The following is an 8324-nucleotide window of genomic DNA, read 5'->3' as shown; positions in this document are numbered from 1 at the left end:
TCTTAGTCCTCTCCTCTCTCTCCTCTGGTTGAATGAGTCTTCTTAGTCCTCTCCTCTCTCCTCTCCTCTGGTTGAATGAGTCTTCTTAGTCCTCTCCTCTCTCCTCTCCTCTGGTTGAATGAGTCTTCTTAGTCCTCTTCTCTCCTCTGGTTGAATGAGTCTTCTTAGTCCTCTTCTCTCCTCTGGTTGAATGAGTCTTCTTAGTCCTCTCCTCTCTCTCCTCTGGTTGAATGAGTCTTCTTAGTCCTCTCCTCTCCTCCTCTCCTCTGGTTCCTCTCTCTCTCCTCTTCTTCTTAGTCCTCTCCTCTCTCCTCTCCTCTGGTTGAATGAGTCTTCTTAGTCCTCTCTCTCCTCTCCTCTGGTTGAATGAGTCTTCTTAGTCCTCTTCTCTCCTCTCCTCTGGTTGAATGAGTCTTCTTAGTCCTCTCTCTCTCTCCTCTGGTTGAATGAGTCTTCTTAGTCCTCTTCTCTCCTCTGGTTGAATGAGTCTTCTTAGTCCTCTCCTCTCCTCCTCTGGTTGAATGAGTCTTCTTAGTCCTCTCTCTCTCTCCTCTCCTCTGGTTGAATGAGTCTTCTTAGTCCTCTCCTCTCTCCTCTCCTCTGGTTGAATGAGTCTTCTTAGTCCTCTCTCTCTCCTCTGGTTGAATGAGTCTTCTCCTCTCTCTCCTCTCCTCTGGTTGAATGAGTCTTCTTAGTCCTCTCCTCTCTCTCCTCTCTCTCTCCTCTCCTCTGGTTGAATGAGTCTTCTTAGTCCTCTCCTCTCCTCTGGTTGAATGAGTCTTCTTAGTCCTCTCCTCTCTCCTCTGGTTGAATGAGTCTTCTTAGTCCTCTTCTCTCCTCTCCTCTGGTTGAATGAGTCTTCTTAGTCCTCTTCTCTCCTCTCCTCTGGTTGAATGAGTCTTCTTAGTCCTCTCCTCTCCTCTCCTCTGGTTGAATGAGTCTTCTTAGTCCTCTTCTCTCCTCTCCTCTGGTTGAATGAGTCTTCTTAGTCCTCTCCTCTCTCTCCTCTCCTCTGGTTGAATGAGTCTTCTTAGTCCTCTCCTCTCTCCTCTGGTTGAATGAGTCTTCTTAGTCCTCTTCTCTCCTCTCCTCTGGTTGAATGAGTCTTCTTAGTCCTCTCCTCTCCTCTCCTCTGGTTGAATGAGTCTTCTTAGTCCTCTCTCTCCTCTCCTCTGGTTGAATGAGTCTTCTTAGTCCTCTGGTTGAATGAGTCTTCTTAGTCTCCTCTCCTCTGGTTGAATGAGTCTTCTTAGTCCTCCTCTCTCTCTCCTCTCCTCTGGTTGAATGAGTCTTCTTAGTCTCTGGTTGAATGAGTCTCTCCTCTCCTCTCCTCTGGTTGAATGAGTCTTCTTAGTCCTCCCTCTCCTCTCCTCTCTCTCCTCTCCTCTGGTTGAATGAGTATTCTTAGTCCTCCTCTCTCCTCTCCTCTGGTTGAATGAGTATTCTTAGTCCTCTTCTCTCCTCTCCTCTGGTTGAATGAGTCTTCTTAGTCCTCCTCTCTCCTCTCCTCTGGTTGAATGAGTCTTCTTAGTCCTCTCCTCTCTCCTCTGGTTGAATGAGCCTTCTTAGTCCTCTCCTCTGGTTGAATGAGTCTTCTTAGTCCTCTTCTCTCCTCTCCTCTGGTTGAATGAGTCTTCTTAGTCCTCTCCTCTCCTCTGGTTGAATGAGTCTTCTTAGTCCTCTCCTCTCTCCTCTCCTCTGGTTGAATGAGTCTTCTTAGTCTCTCTCTCTCCTCTCCTCTGGTTGAATGAGTCTTCTTAGTCCTCTCTCTCTCCTCTCCTCTCTGGTTGAATGAGTCTTCTTAGTCCTCTTCTCTCCTCTCCTCTGGTTGAATGAGTCTTCTTAGTCCTCTCTCTCTCCTCTCCTCTGGTTGAATGAGTCTTCTTAGTCCTCTCTCTCTCCTCTCCTCTGGTTGAATGAGTCTTCTTAGTCCTCTCCTCTCTCCTCTCCTCTGGTTGAATGAGTCTTCTTAGTCCTCTCTCTCCTCTCCTCTGGTTGAATGAGTCTTCTCTCTCTCCTCTCCTAGTCCTCTCCTCTCTCCTCTCCTCTGGTTGAATGAGTCTTCTTAGTCCCTCTCTCTCTCCTCTCCTCTGGTTGAATGAGTCTTCTTAGTCCTCTCCTCTCTCCTCTCCTCTGGTTGAATGAGTCTTCTTAGTCCTCTTCTCTCTCCTCTCCTCTGGTTGAATGAGTCTTCTTAGTCCTCTCCTCTCTCTCCTCTCCTCTGGTTGAATGAGTCTTCTTAGTCCTCTCTCTCTCCTCTGGTTGAATGAGTCTTCTTAGTCCTCTCTCCTCTCCTCTGGTTGAATGAGTCTTCTTAGTCCTCTCCTCTCTCCTCTCCTCTGGTTGAATGAGTCTTCTTAGTCCTCTCCTCTCTCCTCTCCTCTGGTTGAATGAGTCTTCTTAGTCCTCTTCTCTCCTCTCCTCTGGTTGAATGAGTCTTCTTAGTCCTCTCCTCTCTCCTCTCCTCTGGTTGAATGAGTCTTCTTAGTCCTCTCTCTCCTCTCCTCTGGTTGAATGAGTCTTCTTAGTCCTCTTCTCTCTCCTCTGGTTGAATGAGTCTTCTTAGTCCTCTCCTCTCTCCTCTCCTCTGGTTGAATGAGTCTTCTTAGTCCTCTCCTCTCTCCTCTCCTCTGGTTGAATGAGTCTTCTTAGTCCTCTCCTCTCTCCTCTCCTCTGGTTGAATGAGTCTTCTTAGTCCTCTTCTCTCCTCTCCTCTGGTTGAATGAGTCTTCTTAGTCCTCTCCTCTCCTCTGGTTGAATGAGTCTTCTTAGTCCTCTCTCTCTCCTCTCCTCTGGTTGAATGAGTCTTCTTAGTCCTCTCCTCTCTCCTCTCCTCTGGTTGAATGAGGCTTCTTAGTCCTCTCCTCTCCTCTGGTTGAATGAGTCTTCTTAGTCCTCTCCTCTGGTTGAATGAGTCTTCTTAGTCCTCTTCTCTCCTCTGGTTGAATGAGTCTTCTTAGTCCTCTTCTCTCCTCTCCTCTGGTTGAATGAGTCTTCTTAGTCCTCTTCTCTCCTCTGGTTGAATGAGGCTTCTTAGTCCTCTCCTCTCACCTCTCCTCTGGTTGAATGAGTCTTCTTAGTCCTCTTCTCTCCTCTCCTCTGGTTGAATGAGTCTTCTTAGTCCTCTTCTCTTCTCTCCTCTGGTTGAATGAGTCTTCTTAGTCCTCTCCTCTCTCTCTCCTCTGGTTGAATGAGTCTTCTTAGTCCTCTCCTCTCTCCTCTGGTTGAATGAGTCTTCTTAGTCCCTCTCTCCTCCTCTCCTCTGGTTGAATGAGTCTTCTTAGTCCTCCCTCTCCTCTCCTCTGGTTGAATGAGTCTTCTTAGTCCTCTTCTCTCCTCCTCTGGTTGAATGAGTCTTCTTAGTCCTCTCTCTCCTCTCCTCTGGTTGAATGAGTCTTCTTAGTCCTCTCCTCTCCTCTGGTTGAATGAGTCTTCTTAGTCCTCTCCTCTCTCCTCTCCTCTGGTTGAATGAGTCTTCTTAGTCCTCTTCTCTCTCCTCTGGTTGAATGAGTCTTCTTAGTCCTCTCCTCTCTCCTCTCCTCTGGTTGAATGAGTCTTCTTAGTCCTCTCCTCTCTCCTCTCCTCTGGTTGAATGAGTCTTCTTAGTCCTCTCCTCTCTCCTCTCCTCTGGTTGAATGAGTCTTCTTAGTCCTCTCCTCTCTCCTCTCCTCTGGTTGAATGAGTCTTCTTAGTCCTCTCCTCTCTCTTAGTCCTCTCCTCTGGTTGAATGAGTCTTCTTCTCCTCTCCTCTCTCCTCTCCTCTGGTTGAATGAGTCTTCTTAGTCCTCTCCTCTCCTCTGGTTGAATGAGTCTTCTTAGTCCTCTCTCCTCTCCTCTGGTTGAATGAGTCTTCTTAGTCCTCTTCTCTCTCCTCTGGTTGAATGAGTCTTCTTAGTCCTCTCCTCTCTCCTCTCCTCTGGTTGAATGAGTCTTCTTAGTCCTCTCCTCTCTCCTCTCCTCTGGTTGAATGAGTCTTCTTAGTCCTCTCTCTCTCCTCTCCTCTGGTTGAATGAGTCTTCTTAGTCCTCTCTCTCCTCTCCTCTGGTTGAATGAGTCTTCTTAGTCCTCTCTCTCCTCTCCTCTGGTTGAATGAGTCTTCTTAGTCCTCTCTCCTCTCCTCTGGTTGAATGAGTCTTCTTAGTCCTCTCTCTCCTCTCCTCTGGTTGAATGAGTCTTCTTAGTCCTCTCTCTCCTCTCCTCTGGTTGAATGAGTCTTCTTAGTCCTCTCTCTCTCCTCTGGTTGAATGAGTCTTCTTAGTCCTCTCTCTCCTCTCCTCTGGTTGAATGAGTCTTCTTAGTCCTCTTCTCTCCTCTCCTCTGGTTGAATGAGTCTTCTTAGTCCTCTCCTCTCCTCTGGTTGAATGAGTCTTCTTAGTCCTCTCCTCTCTCCTCTCCTCTGGTTGAATGAGTCTTCTTAGTCCTCTCCTCTCCTCTCCTCTGGTTGAATGAGTCTTCTTAGTCCTCTCCTCTCCTCTGGTTGAATGAGTCTTCTTAGTCCTCTCCTCTCCTCTGGTTGAATGAGTCTTCTTAGTCTCTCTCTCCTCTCCTCTGGATGAATGAGTATTCTTAGTCCTCTCCTCTCCTCTGGTTGAATGAGTCTTCTTAGTCCTCTCCTCTCTCCTCTCCTCTGGTTGAATGAGTATTCTTAGTCCTCTACTCTCCTCTCCTCTGGTTGAATGAGTCTTCTTAGTCCTCTTCTCTCCTCTCCTCTGGTTGAATGAGTCTTCTTAGTCCTCTCTCCTCTGGTTGAATGAGTCTTCTTAGTCCTCTCCTCTCCTCTGGTTGAATGAGTCTTCTTAGTCCTCTCCCCTCTCCTCTCCTCTGGTTGAATGAGTCTTCTTAGTCCTCTTCTCTCCTCTCCTCTGGTTGAATGAGTCTTCTTAGTCCTCTTCTCTCCTCTCCTCTGGTTGAATGAGTCTTCTTAGTCCTCTCTCTCCTCTCCTCTGGTTGAATGAGTCTTCTTAGTCCTCTCCTCTGGTTGAATGAGTCTTCTTAGTCCTCTCCTCTCCTCTGGTTGAATGAGTCTTCTTAGTCCTCTCCTCTCTCCTCTCCTCTGGTTGAATGAGTCTTCTTAGTCCTCTTCTCTCCTCTCCTCTGGTTGAATGAGTCTTCTTAGTCCTCTCCTCTCCTCTGGTTGAATGAGTCTTCTTAGTCCTCTCCTCTCCTCTCCTCTGGTTGAATGAGTCTTCTTAGTCCTCTCTCTCCTCTCCTCTGGTTGAATGAGTCTTCTTAGTCCTCTCCTCTCCTCTCCTCTGGTTGAATGAGTCTTCTTAGTCCTCTCCTCTCTCCTCTGGTTGAATGAGTCTTCTTAGTCCTCTCCTCTCTCCTCTCCTCTGGTTGAATGAGTCTTCTTAGTCCTCTCCTCTCCTCTGGTTGAATGAGTCTTCTTAGTCCTCTTCTCTCCTCTCCTCTGGTTGAATGAGTCTTCTTAGTCCTCTCCTCTCTCCTCTCCTCTGGTTGAATGAGTCTTCTTAGTCCTCTCTTCTCTCCTCTGGTTGAATGAGGCTTCTTAGTCCTCTCCTCTCCTCTCCTCTGGTTGAATTAGTCTTCTTAGTCCTCTCCTCTGGTTGAATGAGTCTTCTTAGTCCTCTTCTCTCCTCTCCTCTGGTTGAATGAGTCTTCTTAGTCCTCTTCTCTCCTCTCCTCTGGTTGAATGAGTCTTCTTAGTCCTCTTCTCTCCTCTGGTTGAATGAGTCTTCTTAGTCCTCTCCTCTCTCCTCTCCTCTGGTTGAATGAGTCTTCTTAGTCCTCTTCTCTCCTCTCCTCTGGTTGAATGAGTCTTCTTAGTCCTCTCCTCTCCTCTCCTCTGGTTGAATGAGTCTTCTTAGTCCTCTCCTCTCTCCTCTCCTCTGGTTGAATGAGTCTTCTTAGTCCTCTCCTCTCTCCTCTGGTTGAATGAGTCTTCTTAGTCCTCTCCTCTCCTCTCCTCTGGTTGAATGAGTCTTCTTAGTCCTCTCTCTCTCTCCTCTGGTTGAATGAGTCTTCTTAGTCCTCTCCTCTCTCCTCTCCTCTGGTTGAATGAGTCTTCTTAGTCCTCTCCTCTCCTCTCCTCTGGTTGAATGAGTCTTCTTAGTCCTCTCCTCTCTCCTCTCCTCTGGTTGAATGAGTCTTCTTAGTCCTCTCACTCTCCTCTCCTCTGGTTGAATGAGTCTTCTTAGTCCTCTCCTCTCCTCTCCTCTGGTTGAATGAGTCTTCTTAGTCCTCTACTCTCTCTCCTCTCCTCTGGTTGAATGAGTCTTCTTAGTCCTCCTCTCTCCTCTCCTCTGGTTGAATGAGTCTTCTTCTTAGTCCTCTCCTCTGGTTGAATGAGTCTTCTTAGTCCTCTCTCTCTCTCCTCTGGTTGAATGAGTCTTCTTAGTCCTCTCCTCTCTCTCTCCTCTGGTTGAATGAGTCTTCTTAGTCCTCTCTCTCTCCTCTGGTTGAATGAGTCTTCTTAGTCCTCTCTCTCTCTCCTCTGGTTGAATGAGTCTTCTTAGTCCTCTCCTCTCTCCTCTCCTCTGGTTGAATGAGTCTTCTTAGTCCTCTCTCTCCTCTCCTCTGGTTGAATGAGTCTTCTTAGTCCTCTCCTCTCCTCTCCTCTGGTTGAATGAGTCTTCTTAGTCCTCTCCTCTCTCTCCTCTGGTTGAATGAGTCTTCTTAGTCTCTCTCTCTCCTCTCCTCTGGTTGAATGAGTCTTCTTAGTCCTCTCTGGTTGAATCTTCTCTCTCTCCTCTGGTTGAATGAGTCTTCTTAGTCCTCTCCTCTCTCCTCTCCTCTGGTTGAATGAGTATTCTTAGTCCTCTTCTCTCTCCTCTCCTCTGGTTGAATGAGTCTTCTTAGTCCTCTCTCTCCTCTCGTTGAATGAGTCTTCTTAGTCCTCTCCTCTCCTCTGGTTGAATGAGTCTTCTTAGTCCTCTCCTCTCACCTCTCCTCTGGTTGAATGAGTCTTCTTAGTCCTCTTCTCTCCTCTCCTCTGGTTGAATGAGTCTTCTTAGTCCTCTCCTCTCTCCTCTCCTCTGGTTGAATGAGTCTTCTTAGTCCTCTCCTCTTCTCTGGTTGAATGAGTCTTCTTAGTCCTCTCCTCTCTCCTCTCCTCTGGTTGAATGAGTATTCTTAGTCCTCTTCTCTCTCCTCTCCTCTGGTTGAATGAGTCTTCTTAGTCCTCTCCTCTCCTCTCCTCTGGTTGAACGAGTATTCTTAGTCCTCTACTCTCCTCTCCTCTCCTCTGGTTGAATGAGTATTCTTAGTCCTCCTCTCTCCTCTCCTCTGGTTGAATGAGTCTTCTTAGTCCTCTCCTCCTCTCCTCTGGTTGAATGAGTCTTCTTAGTCCTCTCTCTCCTCTCCTCTGGTTGAATGAGTCTTCTTAGTCCTCTCCTCTCCTCTGGTTGAATGAGTCTTCTTAGTCCTCTTCTCTCCTCTCCTCTGGTTGAATGAGTCTTCTTAGTCCTCTTCTCTCCTCTCCTCTGGTTGAATGAGTCTTCTTAGTCCTCTCCTCTCCTCTCCTCTGGTTGAATGAGTCTTCTTAGTCCTCTCCTCTCCTCTGGTTGAATGAGTCTTCTTAGTCCTCTCCTCTCCTCTGGTTGAATGAGTCTTCTTAGTCCTCTTCTCTCCTCTGGTTGAATGAGTCTTCTTAGTCCTCTCCTCTCCTCTGGTTGAATGAGTCTTCTTAGTCCTCTCCTCTCCTCTCCTCTGGTTGAATGAGTCTTCTTAGTCCTCTCCTCTCTCCTCTCCTCTGGTTGAATGAGTCTTCTTAGTCCTCTCCTCTCTCCTCTCCTCTGGTTGAATGAGTCTTCTTAGTCCTCTCCTCTCTCCTCTCCTCTGGTTGAATGAGTCTTCTTAGTCCCTCCTCTCTCCTCTCCTCTGGTTGAATGAGTATTCTTAGTCCTCTTCTCTCCTCTCCTCTGGTTGAATGAGTCTTCTTAGTCCTCTTCTCTCCTCTCCTCTGGTTGAATGAGTCTTCTTAGTCCTCTCTCTCTCCTCTCCTCTGGTTGAATGAGTCTTCTTAGTCCTCTCCTCTCCTCTGGTTGAATGAGTCTTCTTAGTCCTCTCTCCTCTCCTCTGGTTGAATGAGTCTTCTTAGTCCTCTCTCTCCTCTCCTCTGGTTGAATGAGTCTTCTTAGTCCTCTCTCTCTCCTCTCCTCTGGTTGAATGAGTCTTCTTAGTCCTCTCTCTCTCTCCTCTCCTCTGGTTGAATGAGTCTTCTTAGTCCTCTCTCTCTCCTCTCCTCTGGTTGAATGAGTCTTCTTAGTCCTCTCCTCTCTCCTCTCCTCTGGTTGAATGAGTCTTCTTAGTCCTCTCCTCTCTCCTCTCCTCTGGTTGAATGAGTCTTCTTAGTCCTCTTCTCT

The 8324-nt window shown here is 47.5% G+C and overlaps 1 protein-coding gene and 1 long non-coding RNA gene across 11 annotated transcripts in view; both read right to left on the bottom strand.

Annotated features, from left to right (window-relative positions):
* LOC118381393 (intersectin-2-like) overlaps positions 1-8324 on the bottom strand; it is a 278177-nt gene that overhangs the window by 18390 nt on the left and 251463 nt on the right. The gene's annotated exons all lie outside the window — the stretch shown is intronic.
* On the bottom strand, positions 2689-7276 carry LOC127909587 (uncharacterized). 2 transcript variants are annotated; one of them, XR_008072151.1, is made up of 2 exons: positions 6905-7276; positions 2689-3051 (listed from the first exon to the last, which is right to left on the bottom strand). It is a non-coding gene; the product is annotated as an uncharacterized LOC127909587 (long non-coding RNA). The 2 variants fall into 2 exon arrangements; XR_008072150.1 differs by lacking the exon at positions 2689-3051 and adding an exon at positions 5069-5717.

This window comes from Oncorhynchus keta, chromosome 19 (genome assembly GCF_023373465.1).
Source record: "Oncorhynchus keta strain PuntledgeMale-10-30-2019 chromosome 19, Oket_V2, whole genome shotgun sequence".
Classification (NCBI taxonomy): Eukaryota; Metazoa; Chordata; class Actinopteri; order Salmoniformes; family Salmonidae; genus Oncorhynchus; species Oncorhynchus keta.
This window is presented reverse-complemented; position numbering and strand designations above follow the sequence as displayed.